Below are 14833 nucleotides of genomic sequence, written 5' to 3'. Positions count from 1 at the left end.
CGAGCGGCTGGCCTCGGTAGTTGAGGTACCAGGGGCGGGCTGGGGAGCTCCAGGCGGGGCTTGTGAGAGAGTGAAGCCGAGCGGCTGGAACTCTGGGCCGGCGTGGTTGAGCCACGGAGGGTGCTGGCTGGTGGCTCCATAGCTCCATAGCTCCAGAGCTCCATACTTCCATAGCTCCATAGCTCCATACTTCCATAGCTCCAGACTTCCATAGCTCCATAGCTCCATAGCTCCATAGCTCCAGAGCTCCATAACTCCATACTTCCATAGATCCATAGCTCCATACTTCCATAGCTCCAGAGCTCCAGCCTGGCTGGTGGCTCCATAGCTCCATACTTGCAGCCACGGAGCTGGCGAAAATTGCACTAAGTGCGAAAGCCCATTCATTTACAAGGGCGTGTCCACAAGGCGGCGACATTTCCCCGTTACCGGTGGCTGCTTAGCGGGAGAGTGGCAGAGCTTATCCGAGCGGCTGGAACTCTGCGCCGGCGTGGTCGAGCGGCTGGCCTCGGTAGTTGAGGTACCAGGGGCGGGCTGGGGAGCTCCAGGCGGGGCTTGTGAGAGAGTGAAGCCGAGCGGCTGGAACTCTGGGCCGGCCTGGTCGAGCGGCTGGCCTCGGTAGTTGAGGTACCAGGGGCGGGCTGGGGAGCTCCAGGCGGGGCTTGTGAGAGAGTGTAGCCGAGCGGCTGGAACTCTGGGCCGGCGTGGTTGAGCAGCATGCCCGCGGAGGAGGCTCTTCCATAGGCAGGGAGGGTGCTGGAGCTCCACACTTCCATAGGCAGGGAGGGTGCTGGAGCTCCACACTTCCATAGGCAGGGAGGGTGCTGGAGCTCCACACTTCCATAGGCAGGGAGGGTGCTGGAGCTCCACACTTCCATAGGCAGGGAGGGTGCTGGAGCTCCACACTTCCATAGGCAGGGAGGGTGCTGGAGCTCCACACTTCCATAGGCAGGGAGGGTGCTGGAGCTCCACACTTCCATAGGCAGGGAGGGTGCTGGAGCTCCACACTTCCATAGGCAGGGAGGGTGCTGGAGCTCCACACTTCCATAGGCAGGGAGGGTGCTGGAGCTCCACACTTCCATAGGCAGGGAGGGTGCTGGAGCTCCACACTTCCATAGGCAGGGAGGGTGCTGGAGCTCCACACTTCCATAGGCAGGGAGGGTGCTGGAGCTCCACACTTCCATAGGCAGGGAGGGTGCTGGAGCTCCACACTTCCATAGGCAGGGAGGGTGCTGGAGCTCCACACTTCCATAGGCAGGGAGGGTGCTGGAGCTCCACACTTCCATAGGCAGGGAGGGTGCTGGAGCTCCACACTTCCATAGGCAGGGAGGGTGCTGGAGCTCCACACTTCCATAGGCAGGGAGGGTGCTGGAGCTCCACACTTCCATAGGCAGGGAGGGTGCTGGAGCTCCACACTTCCATAGGCAGGGAGGGTGCTGGAGCTCCACACTTCCATAGGCAGGGAGGGTGCTGGAGCTCCACACTTCCATAGGCAGGGAGGGTGCTGGAGCTCCACACTTCCATAGGCAGGGAGGGTGCTGGAGCTCCACACTTCCATAGGCAGGGAGGGTGCTGGAGCTCCACACTTCCATAGGCAGGGAGGGTGCTGGAGCTCCACACTTCCATAGGCAGGGAGGGTGCTGGAGCTCCACACTTCCATAGGCAGGGAGGGTGCTGGAGCTCCACACTTCCATAGGCAGGGAGGGTGCTGGAGCTCCACACTTCCATAGGCAGGGAGGGTGCTGGAGCTCCACACTTCCATAGGCAGGGAGGGTGCTGGAGCTCCACACTTCCATAGGCAGGGAGGGTGCTGGAGCTCCACACTTCCATAGGCGAGGGAGGGTGCTGGAGCTCCACACTTCCATAGGCAGGGAGGGTGCTGGAGCTCCACACTTCCATAGGCAGGGAGGGTGCTGGAGCTCCACACTTCCATAGGCAGGGAGGGTGCTGGAGCTCCACACTTCCATAGGCAGGGAGGGTGCTGGAGCTCCACACTTCCATAGGCAGGGAGGGTGCTGGAGCTCCACACTTCCATAGGCAGGGAGGGTGCTGGAGCTCCACACTTCCATAGGCAGGGAGGGTGCTGGAGCTCCACACTTCCATAGGCAGGGAGGGTGCTGGAGCTCCACACTTCCATAGGCAGGGAGGGTGCTGGAGCTCCACACTTCCATAGGCAGGGAGGGTGCTGGAGCTCCACACTTCCATAGGCAGGGAGGGTGCTGGAGCTCCACACTTCCATAGGCAGGGAGGGTGCTGGAGCTCCACACTTCCATAGGCAGGGAGGGTGCTGGAGCTCCACACTTCCATAGGCAGGGAGGGTGCTGGAGCTCCACACTTCCATAGGCAGGGAGGGTGCTGGAGCTCACACTTCCATAGGCAGGGAGGGTGCTGGAGCTCCACACTTCCATAGGCAGGGAGGGTGCTGGAGCTCCACACTTCCATAGGCAGGGAGGGTGCTGGAGCTCCACACTTCCATAGGCAGGGAGGGTGCTGGAGCTCCACACTTCCATAGGCAGGGAGGGTGCTGGAGCTCCACACTTCCATAGGCAGGGAGGGTGCTGGAGCTCCACACTTCCATAGGCAGGGAGGGTGCTGGAGCTCCACACTTCCATAGGCAGGGAGGGTGCTGGAGCTCCACACTTCCATAGGCAGGGAGGGTGCTGGAGCTCCACACTTCCATAGGCAGGGAGGGTGCTGGAGCTCCACACTTCCATAGGCAGGGAGGGTGCTGGAGCTCCACACTTCCATAGGCAGGGAGGGTGCTGGAGCTCCACACTTCCATAGGCAGGGAGGGTGCTGGAGCTCCACACTTCCATAGGCAGGGAGGGTGCTGGAGCTCCACACTTCCATAGGCAGGGAGGGTGCTGGCAGCTCCACACTTCCATAGGCAGGGAGGGTGCTGGAGCTCCACACTTCCATAGGCAGGGCGGGTGCTGGAGCTCCACACTTCCATAGGCAGGGAGGGTGCTGGCACATCCACACTTCCAGCCACGGAGCATGCTGGCACTTCCACCTTGCTTGCTAAGTCGGCGTGATCTTGCCCAAAAAGTCCCTCCTCACCTCCAGCTGGAAGTGGAAAAAAATCCTCCACCTGCTTGGCCGAGGTTCTGAGCAGCTCGCAGAATGTTGCCAAAGTTTCACTGGAAGGAAAAGAAAAGAGAAGACCGAGTGCGCATTTCACCTACCGCTGAATGTCCACAAGAGGGAAGTGTCACTCCGTCGCAGAATCTGCGCCGACGCACTCGGCACCCTTCGAATTTATGGTGCCGGTGCGGGTGTTCTGGGTGCAAAAAGGCCGCCCAAGTGGTAGAAAAAAATCAGACTTCGTCTCTTAGGTCGAAATTAATGCCAAGTTTTGAAATGCGCTGGCAGGGGTGGACCAGGGCCCGTTACAAGTGCTTAGCCGAGGTCCTGGAAGCCTAACCCGGCGTGATCTTGTGCAAAAAGCCGCTGCTGAGCTCCAGCTGGAAGTGGAAAAAGAACCGGGCTGGATAAACAAAAGAACCGGGCGACCCGTTAGAAGTGCTTAGCCGAGTTCCTGGAAGCCTAACCCGGCGTGATCTTGTGCAAAAAGCCGCTGCTGAGCTCCAGCTGGAAGTGTAAAAAGAACCGGGCTGGTTCAAAAAAAGAACCGGGCGGCCCGGTAAAATTGCTTAGCCGGGGCTCTGGAAGCCTAACCCGGCGTGATCTTGTGCAAAAAGCCGCTCCCGAGCTCCAGCTGGAAGTGTAAAAAGAACCAGGCTGGATAAAAAAAGAACCGGGCTGGATCAAAAAAGAACCGGGCGACCCGTTAAAATTGCTTAGCCGAGGTCCTGGAAGCCTAACCCGGCGTGATCTTGTGCAAAAAGCCGCTCCCAAGCTCCAGCTGGAAGTGTAAAAAGAACCGGGCTGGATAAAAAAAAGAACCGGGCTGGATCAAAAAAGAACCGGGCGACCCGTTAAAATTGCTTACCCGAGGTCCTGGAAGCCTAACACGGCGTGATCTTGTGCAAAAAGCCGCTCCCGAGCTCCAGCTGGAAGTGTAAAAAGAACCGGGCTGGATAAAAAAAGAACCGGGCTGGATCAAAAAAGAACCGGGCGACCCGTTAAAATTGCTTAGCCGAGGTCCTGGAAGCCTAACACGGCGTGTTCTTGTGCAAAAAGCCGCTCCCGAGCTCCAGCTGGAAGTGTAAAAAGAACCAGGCTGGATAAAAAAAAGAACCGGGCTGGATCAAAAAAGAACCGGGCGACCCGTTAAAATTGCTGAGCCGAGGTCCTGGAAGCCTAACACGGCGTGATCTTGTGCAAAAAGCCGCTCCCGAGCTCCAGCTGGAAGTGTAAAAAGAACCGGGCTGGATAAAAAAAAGAACCGGGCTGGATCAAAAAAAGAACCGGGCGACCCGTTAAAATTGCTTAGCCGAGGTCCTGGAAGCCTAACACGGCGTGATCTTGTGCAAAAAGCCGCTGCCGAGCTCCAGCTGGAAGTGTAAAAAGAACCGGGCTGGATAAAAAAAGAACCGGGCTGGATCAAAAAAGAACCGGGGGACCCGTTAAAATTGCTTAGCCGAGGTCCTGGAAGCCTAACCCGGCGTGATCTTGTGCAAAAAGCCGCTCCCGAGCTCCAGCTGGAAGTGTAAAAAGAACCGGGCTGGATAAAAAAAGAACCGGGCTGGATCAAAAAAGAACCGGGCGACCCGTTAAAATTGCTTAGCCGAGGTCCTGGAAGCCTAACCCGGCGTGATCTTGTGCAAAAAGCCGCTCCCGAGCTCCAGCTGGAAGTGTAAAAAGAACCGGGCTGGATAAAAAAAAGAACCGGGCTGGATCAAAAAAGAACCGGGCGACCCGTTAAAATTGCTTACCCGAGGTCCTGGAAGCCTAACACGGCGTGATCTTGTGCAAAAAGCCGCTCCCGAGCTCCAGCTGGAAGTGTAAAAAGAACCGGGCTGGATAAAAAAAGAACCGGGCTGGATCAAAAAAGAACCGGGGGACCCGTTAAAATTGCTTAGCCGAGGTCCTGGAAGCCTAACCCGGCGTGATCTTGTGCAAAAAGCCGCTCCCGAGCTCCAGCTGGAAGTGTAAAAAGAACCGGGCTGGATAAAAAAAAGAACCGGGCTGGATCAAAAAAGAACCGGGCGACCCGTTAAAATTGCTTAGCCGAGGTCCTGGAAGCCTAACACGGCGTGATCTTGTGCAAATAGCCGCTCCCGAGCTCCAGCTGGAAGTGTAAAAAGAACCGGGCTGGATAAAAAAAAGAACCGGGCTGGATCAAAAAAGAACCGGGCGACCCGTTAAAATTGCTTAGCCGAGGTCCTGGAAGCCTAACACGGCGTGTTCTTGTGCAAAAAGCCGCTCCCGAGCTTCAGCTGGAAGTGTAAAAAGAACCGGGCTGGATAAAAAAAGAACCGGGCTGGATAAAAAAAAGAACCGGGCGACCCGTTAAAATTGCTTAGCCGAGGTCCTGGAAGCCTAACACGGCGTGATCTTGTGCAAAAAGCCGCTCCCGAGCTCCAGCTGGAAGTGTAAAAAGAACCGGGCTGGATAAAAAAAAGAACCGGGCTGGATCAAAAAAGAACCGGGCGACCCGTTAAAATTGCTTAGCCGAGGTCCTGGAAGCCTAACACGGCGTGATCTTGTGCAAAAAGCCGCTCCCGAGCTCCAGCTGGAAGTGTAAAAAGAACCAGGCTGGATAAAAAAAAGAACCGGGCTGGATCAAAAAAGAACCGGGCGACCCGTTAAAATTGCTTAGCCGAGGTCCTGGAAGCCTAACACGGCGTGATCTTGTGCAAAAAGCCGCTCCCGAGCTCCAGCTGGAAGTGTAAAAAGAACCGGGCTGGATAAAAAAAGAACCGGGCTGGATAAAAAAAAGAACCGGGCGACCCGTTAAAATTGCTTAGCCGAGGTCCTGGAAGCCTAACACGGCGTGATCTTGTGCAAAAAGCCGCTCCCGAGCTCCAGCTGGAAGTGTAAAAAGAACCAGGCTGGATAAAAAAAAGAACCGGGCTGGATCAAAAAAGAACCGGGCGACCCGTTAAAATTGCTTAGCCGAGGTCCTGGAAGCCTAACACGGCGTGTTCTTGTGCAAAAAGCCGCTCCCGAGCTCCAGCTGGAAGTGTAAAAAGAACCAGGCTGGATAAAAAAAAAGAACCGGGCTGGATCAAAAAAGAACCGGGCGACCCGTTAAAATTGCTTAGCCGAGGTCCTGGAAGCCTAACACGGCGTGATCTTGTGCAAAAAGCCGCTCCCGAGCTCCAGCTGGAAGTGTAAAAAGAACCGGGCTGGATAAAAAAAGAACCGGGCTGGATAAAAAAAAGAACCGGGCGACCCGTTAAAATTGCTTAGCCGAGGTCCTGGAAGCCTAACACGGCGTGATCTTGTGCAAAAAGCCGCTCCCGAGCTCCAGCTGGAAGTGTAAAAAGAACCAGGCTGGATAAAAAAAAGAACCGGGCTGGATCAAAAAAGAACCGGGCGACCCGTTAAAATTGCTTAGCCGAGGTCCTGGAAGCCTAACACGGCGTGTTCTTGTGCAAAAAGCCGCTCCCGAGCTCCAGCTGGAAGTGTAAAAAGAACCAGGCTGGATAAAAAAAAAGAACCGGGCTGGATCAAAAAAGAACCGGGCGACCCGTTAAAATTGCTTAGCCGAGGTCCTGGAAGCCTAACACGGCGTGATCTTGTGCAAAAAGCCGCTCCCGAGCTCCAGCTGGAAGTGTAAAAAGAACCAGGCTGGATAAAAAAAAGAACCGGGCTGGATCAAAAAAGAACCGGGCGACCCGTTAAAATTGCTTAGCCGAGGTCCTGGAAGCCTAACACGGCGTGTTCTTGTGCAAAAAGCCGCTCCCGAGCTCCAGCTGGAAGTGTAAAAAGAACCAGGCTGGATAAAAAAAAGAACCGGGCTGGATCAAAAAAGAACCGGGCGACCCGTTAAAATTGCTTAGCCGAGGTCCTGGAAGCCTAACACGGCGTGTTCTTGTGCAAAAAGCCGCTCCCGAGCTCCAGCTGGAAGTGTAAAAAGAACCAGGCTGGATAAAAAAAAGAACCGGGCTGGATCAAAAAAGAACCGGGCGACCCGTTAAAATTGCTTAGCCGAGGTCCTGGAAGCCTAGCACGGCGTGATCTTGTGCAAAAAGCCGCTCCCGAGCTCCAGCTGGAAGTGTAAAAAGAACCAGGCTGGATAAAAAAAAGAACCGGGCTGGATCAAAAAAGAACCGGGCGACCCGTTAAAATTGCTTAGCCGAGGTCCTGGAAGCCTAACACGGCGTGATCTTGTGCAAAAAGCCGCTCCCGAGCTCCAGCTGGAAGTGTAAAAAGAACCGGGCTGGATAAAAAAAAGAACCGGGCTGGTTCAAAAAAGAACCGGGCAACCCGTTAAAATTGCTTCGCCGAGGTCCTGGAAGCCTAACCCGGCGTGATCTTGCCCGAAATTCGGCCTCTATACTTCCATTTTAGGTACCAGGCGCTCATAGTGTGTTGGTCCCACTAGTCAGTGTACTGGTCCCACTCGCTAGTGTACTGGTCCCCCTAGTCAGTGTACTCATCCAGTTACCCCCCGTTTTCCAAAACACCATCGGCACGTATAAGGGGGGGACTCCTGAGAGAGATGAGGTATATGGCAGCGCAACACCAATCCGCTCCGCGCTGGTTCCCATGTCGGCTACGGATGAATAAAACCAGCCTGTCCCCCCTGGAGCTCACGAGACACGGAATTTTTTCTAAGTGCCAACGGCTCTTCCGAGCAAACGTGTCCGCTCCGGCTGGTTCCCCCGTCGGCCTCGAATGACGAAAAATGCCGGTCTCCGCCCGGAGCTCATGACAAACGAAAAATTTTCTAAGTGCCAACGGCACTAGCGAGCGAATGTGTCCGCTCGGCGCTGGTTCCCGGGTCGAACCCGGAAGACGAAAAACGCCGGTCCTCGCCCGGAGCTCATGACAAACGAAAAATTTTCTAAGTGCCAACGGCACTAGCGAGCGAATGTGTCCGCTCGGCGCTGGTTCCCGGGTCGAACCCGGAAGACGAAAAACGCCGCTCTCCGCCCGGAGCTCATGACAAACGAAAAATTTTCTAAGTGCCAACGGCACTAGCGAGCGAATGTGTCCGCTCGGCGCTGGTTCCCGGGTCGAACCCGGAAGACGAAAAACGCCGGTCTCCGCCCGGAGCTCATGACAAACGAAAAATTTTCTAAGTGCCAACGGCACTAGCGAGCGAATGTGTCCGCTCGGCGCTGGTTCCCGGGTCGGACCCGGAAGACGAAAAACGCCGGTCTCCGCCCGGAGCTCATGACAAACGAAAAATTTTCTAAGTGCCAACGGCACTAGCGAGCGAATGTGTCCGCTCGGCGCTGGTTCCCGGGTCGAACCCGGAAGACGAAAAACGCCGGTCTCCGCCCGGAGCTCATGACAAACGAAAAATTTTCTAAGTGCCAACGGCACTAGCGAGCGAATGTGTCCGCTCGGCGCTGGTTCCCGGGTCGGACCCGGAAGACGAAAAACGCCGGTCTCCGCCCGGAGCTCATGACAAACGAAAAATTTTCTAAGTGCCAACGGCACTAGCGAGCGAATGTGTCCGCTCGGCGCTGGTTCCCGGGTCGAACCCGGAAGACGAAAAACGCCGGTCTCCGCCCGGAGCTCATGACAAACGAAAAATTTTCTAAGTGCCAACGGCACTAGCGAGCGAATGTGTCCGCTCGGCGCTGGTTCCCGGGTCGAACCCGGAAGACGAAAAACGCCGGTCTCCGCCCGGAGCTCATGACAAACGAAAAATTTTCTAAGTGCCAACGGCACTAGCGAGCGAATGTGTCCGCTCGGCGCTGGTTCCCGGGTCGGACCCGGAAGACGAAAAACGCCGGTCCTCGCCTGGAGGTCCCAGCAAAATCGGCGAAAAAACGACTAAGTGTCAACTTTCGAAAAAACGGCTAAGTGTCGACTTTCGAAAAAACGGCTAAGTGTCAACTTTCGAAAAAACGGCTAAGTGTCAACTTTCGAAAAAACGACTAAGTGCCCACGGCTCTGCGGGGCTTGTGAGTCCGCCCCGCGCCGGTTCGGCGGTCGGCCTCAAAAAGCAAAAAATCAGCCTCTCTCCCTGGAGCTCACCAAAAATTTGTCGAAATTTTTCTAAGTTCTCCTCGAGGTACCAGGGGGTGAGGTACCCGGGCTAAGGTGCAGTACCTTTTTTGGTCTTCAGGTGCGCCAGAGTACAATGAAATGGTCCCAGTAGTCAGTGTACTCATCGACTTTCCCCCCGTTTTCCAAAGCACCTCGTTTACGAGTATGGAGGAGATGGTGCTGGTCTCCCCACGGCGTCGGACACGCCGTCCTCGACAGCACAAGGTCGGATAGAAGACCTGGAAAGCGCCGTGGCACGCGCTGGAGGTGGGCACTTTGGCGAAAAAACGACTAAGTGTCAACTTTCGAAAAAACGACTAAGTGTCAACTTTCGAAAAAACGGCTAAGTGTCAACTTTCGAAAAAACGACTAAGTGTCACCTCTCTGAAAAAATGGCAAAGTGTCGCCTCTCTGAAAATTTTCTAAGTGCCCACGGCTCTGCGGGCTCGTGCATCCGAGCCGCGCCGGTTCTGCAACCGGCCTAGAATGACGAAAAATAACGGTCTCCTCCTGGAGCTCACAGCCAATTGTGGCGAAAAAGTGGCAAAGTGCCCACGGCTCTGCGGGCTCGTGCATCCGACCCGCGCCGGTTCTGCAGCCGGCCTAGAATGACGAAAAATAACGGTCTCCTCCTGGAGCTCACAGCCAACTTGGCAAAAAGTTTCTAAGTGCCCACGGCCCTGCCGATCTTTGGCGTCCGCTCAGCGCCGGTTCCGCAGTCGGCCTAGAATGACGAAAAATAACGGTCTCCTCCTGGAGCTCACAGCCAACTTGGCAAAAAGTTTCTAAGTGCCCACGGCCCTGCCGAGCTTTGGCGTCCGCCCAGCGCCGGTTCCGCAGTCGGCCTCGAATGACGAAAAATAACGGTCTCCTCCTGGAGCTCACAGCCAACTTGGCAAAAAGTTTCTAAGTGCCCACGGCCCTGCCGAGCTTTGGCGTCCGCCCAGCGCCGGTTCCGCAGTCGGCCTCGAATGACGAAAAATAACGGTCTCCTCCTGGAGCTCACAGCCAACTTGGCAAAAAGTTTCTAAGTGCCCACGGCCCTGCCGAGCTTTGGCGTCCGCTCAGCGCCGGTTCCGCAGTCGGCCTCGAATGACGAAAAATAACGGTCTCCTCCTGGAGCTCACAGCCAACTTGGCAAAAAGTTTCTAAGTGCCCACGGCCCTGCCGAGCTTTGGCGTCCGCCCAGCGCCGGTTCCGCAGTCGGCCTCGAATGACGAAAAATAACGGTCTCCTCCTGGAGCTCACAGCCAACTTGGCAAAAAGTTTCTAAGTGCCCACGGCCCTGCCGAGCTTTGGCGTCCGCTCAGCGCCGGTTCCGCAGTCGGCCTCGAATGACGAAAAATAACGGTCTCCTCCTGGAGCTCACAGCCAACTTGGCAAAAAGTTTCTAAGTGCCCACGGCCCTGCCGAGCTTTGGCGTCCGCCCAGCGCCGGTTCCGCAGTCGGCCTCGAATGACGAAAAATAACGGTCTCCTCCTGGAGCTCACAGCCAACTTGGCAAAAAGTTTCTAAGTGTCACATCTCTGAAAAAACGGCTAAGTGTCGACTTTCGAAAAAACGGCAAAGTGTCACATCTCTGAAAAAACGGCTAAGTGTCGACTTTCGAAAAAACGGCTAAGTGTCAACTTTCGAAAAAACGGCTAAGTGTCGCCTCTCTGAAAAAACGGCAAAGTGTCAACTTTCGAAAAAACGACAGAGTGTCGCCTCTCTGAAAAAACGACTAAGTGTCGACTCTGAGAAAATGGCAAAGTGCCCACGGCTCTGCGGGCTCGTGCATCCGACCCGCGCCGGTTCCCCAGCCGGCCTGAAATAAGGCAAAACCAGCCTCTCCGCCTGGAGCTCAGAGCCAACTTGGCGAATATTTTCTAAGTGCCCACGGCTCTGCGTGGCTACGGCGTCTGCCCAGCGCCGGTTCCTGGGTCGAACCCCGAGGACGAGGAATGCCGGTCTCCGCCTGGAGGTCCCAGCTTAATCGGCGAAAATTTTCTAAGTGCCCACGGCTCTGCCGGGCTCGTGCATCCGACCCGCGCCGGTTCCCCAGCCGGCCTGAAATAAGGCAAAACCAGGCTCTCCCCCTGGAGCTCAGAGCCAATTGTGGCGAAAAAACGACTAAGTGTCAACTTTCGAAAAAACGACTAAGTGTCAACTTTCCAAAAAAACGGCTAAGTGTCGACTTTCGAAAAAACGGCTAAGTGTCAACTTTCGAAAAAACGACTAAGTGTCGCCTCTGAAAAAACGACTAAGTGTCGCCTCTCTGAAAAAACGACTAAGTGCCCACGGCTCTGCGGGGCTTGTGAGTCCGCCCCGCGCCGGTTCGGCGGTCGGCCTCAAAAAGCGAAAAATCAGCCTCTCTCCCTGGAGCTCACCAAAAATTTGTCGAAATTTTTCTAAGTTCTCCTCGAGGTACCAGGGGGTGAGGTACCCGGGCTAAGGTGCAGTACCTTTTTTGGTCTTCAGGTGCGCCAGAGTACAATGAAATGGTCCCAGTAGTCAGTGTACTCATCGACTTTCCCCCCGTTTTCCAAAGCACCCCGTTTACGAGTATGGAGGAGATGGTGCTGGTCTCCCCACGGCGTCGGACACGCCGTCCTCGACAGCACAAGGTCGGATAGAAGACCTGAAAAGCGCCGTGGCACGCGCTGGAGGTGTCACTGTGGCGAAAAAGTGACTAAGTGTCAACTTTCGAAAAAACGGCTAAGTGTCAACTTTCGAAAAAACGGCTAAGTGTCAACTTTCGAAAAAACGGCTAAGTGTCAACTTTCGAAAAAACGACTAAGTGTCGCCTCTCTGAAAAAACGGCAAAGTGTCAACTTTCGAAAAAACGACTAAGTGTCAACTTTCGAAAAAACGACTAAGTGTCACCTCTCTGAAAAAATGGCAAAGTGTCAACTGCGAATGTGGTGGTGCATGGAAGGAAGTGGAGGACGGCCGCCTCCTTAAACACAGGCCGAAGAGGAGCGTCAGGGCCGGCTCCTTAAACACGGACCGAGTGTCGCCCTTAACACAGACCAAGCGGAGGACGGCCGCCTCCCTAAATACAGGCCGAACCGGAGCGCGAGGGCCGCTCCTTAAACACGGACCGAGTGTCGCCCTTAACACAGACCAAGGGGAGGACGGCCGCCTCCTTAAACACAGGCCGGAGAGGAGCGTCAGGGCCAGGCTCCTCAAACATGGACCGAGTGTCGCCCTTAACACAGACCAAGGGGAGGACGGCCGCCTCCTTAAACACAGGCCGGAGAGGAGCGTCAGGGCCAGGCTCCTCAAACATGGACCGAGTGTCGCCCTTAACACAGACCAAGGGGAGGACGGCCGCCTCCTTAAACACAGGCCGGAGAGGAGCGTCAGGGCCAGGCTCCTCAAACATGGACCGAGTGTCGCCCTTAACACAGACCAAGGGGAGGACGGCCGCCTCCTTAAACACAGGCCGGAGAGGAGCGTCAGGGCCAGGCTCCTCAAACATGGACCGAGTGTCGCCCTTAACACGGACCAAGGGGAGGACGGCCGCCTCCTTAAACACAGGCCGGAGAGGAGCGTCAGGGCCAGGCTCCTCAAACATGGACCGAGTGTCGCCCTTAACACGGACCAAGGGGAGGACGGCCGCCTCCTTAAACACAGGCCGGAGAGGAGCGTCAGGGCCAGGCTCCTCAAACATGGACCGAGTGTCGCCCTTAACACAGACCAAGGGGAGGACGGCCGCCTCCTTAAACACAGGCCGGAGAGGAGCGTCAGGGCCAGGCTCCTCAAACATGGACCGAGTGTCGCCCTTAACACGGACCAAGGGGAGGACGGCCGCCTCCTTAAACACAGGCCGGAGAGGAGCGTCAGGGCCAGGCTCCTCAAACATGGACCGAGTGTCGCCCTTAACACGGACCAAGGGGAGGACGGCCGCCTCCTTAAACACAGGCCGGAGAGGAGCGTCAGGGCCAGGCTCCTCAAACATGGACCGAGTGTCGCCCTTAACACGGACCAAGGGGAGGACGGCCGCCTCCTTAAACACAGGCCGGAGAGGAGCGTCAGGGCCAGGCTCCTCAAACATGGACAGAGTGTCGCCCTTAACACAGACCAAGCGGAGGACGGCCGCCTCCCTAAATACAGGCCGAACCGGAGCGCGAGTGTCGCTCCTTAAACACGGACCGAGTGGAGGACGGCCGCCTCCTTAAACACAGGCCGAACAAAATGACACAAAGTGTCAACTGCGAATGTTGTCCATCCAAGGAAGGAGCGTGATGCCCGGCCGGCTCCTTAAACACAGGCCGAGAGTCGCCCCGGACGGTCCGCCTCGCGGCGCCCGTCTGCTCGGATAAAATGACACAAAGTGTCAACTACGAATGTTGTCCATCCAAGGAGGGAGCGTGATGCCCGGCCGGCTCCGAAAACACAGGCCGAGAGTCGCCCCGGACGGTCCGCCTCGCGGCGCCCGTCTGCTCGGATAAAATGACACAAAGTGTCAACTGCGAATGTTGTCCATCCAAGGAAGGAGCGTGATGCCCGGCCGGCTCCTTAAACACAGGCCGAGAGTCGCCCCGGACGGTCCGCCTCGCGGCGCCCGCCCGCTCGGATAAAATGACACAAAGTGTCAACTACGAATGTTGTCCATCCAAGGAAGGAGCGTGATGCCCGGCCGGCTCCTTAAACACAGGCCGAGAGTCGCCCCGGACGGTCGCCTCGCGGCGCCCGTCTGCTCGGATAAAATGACACAAAGTGTCAACTACGAATGTTGTCCATCCAAGGAGGGAGCGTGATGCCCGGCCGGCTCCGAAAACACAGGCCGAGAGTCGCCCCGGACGGTCCGCCTCGCGGCGCCCGTCTGCTCGGATAAAATGACACAAAGTGTCAACTGCGAATGTTGTCCATCCAAGGAAGGAGCGTGATGCCCGGCCGGCTCCTTAAACACAGGCCGAGAGTCGCCCCGGACGGTCCGCCTCGCGGCGCCCGCCCGCTCGGATAAAATGACACAAAGTGTCAACTACGAATGTTGTCCATCCAAGGAAGGAGCGTGATGCCCGGCCGGCTCCTTAAACACAGGCCGAGAGTCGCCCCGGACGGTCGCCTCGCGGCGCCCGTCTGCTCGGATAAAATGACACAAAGTGTCAACTACGAATGTTGTCCATCCAAGGAGGGAGCGTGATGCCCGGCCGGCTCCGAAAACACAGGCCGAGAGTCGCCCCGGACGGTCCGCCTCGCGGCGCCCGTCTGCTCGGATAAAATGACACAAAGTGTCAACTACGAATGTTGTCCATCCAAGGAGGGAGCGTGAGGCCCGGCCGGCTCCGAAAACACAGGCCGAGAGTCGCCCCGGACGGTCCGCCTCTCGAGGCGCCCGCCCGCTCGGATAAAATGACACAAAGTGTCAACTACGAATGTTGTCCATCCAAGGAGGGAGCGTGATGCCCGGCCGGCTCCGAAAACACAGGCCGAGATTCGACCCCGGACGGGCCGTCTTCTCCCGGCGCCCGCCCGCGTACGCCCCCCATCCCCGGTCGCCCGTCTGCTCCCGGCGGGCCTCCGAGTACCCCCTCACCCAACTGACCGACTGGCACTCATGACCCGCCTTGGTAGGGCCTCCATCGGCCTCGGCTCGTCCGACGTCGGGTGGACGGTTCCTACCCACTGCGGGTCGCACTCTAGCGCCCCGGCCGCCGCGTGAGCGTGCGCTCCCCGCGCCGCCCCGCAGGCCCCGGCGCGACCGTACTGCGGCGAGACCGAGACGACCCGGTTTGGCATCCATCCCACCTAGCCACGATCCACGGAGGCC

This window comes from Syngnathus leptorhynchus, unplaced genomic scaffold (assembly GCF_054491065.1).
Source record: "Syngnathus leptorhynchus isolate UIUO unplaced genomic scaffold, UIUO_Slep HiC_scaffold_250, whole genome shotgun sequence".
NCBI classification, from domain to species: domain Eukaryota; kingdom Metazoa; phylum Chordata; class Actinopteri; order Syngnathiformes; family Syngnathidae; genus Syngnathus; species Syngnathus leptorhynchus.
The sequence above is the reverse complement of the archived record's forward strand: the minus strand, read 5'-3'. Positions refer to the sequence as shown.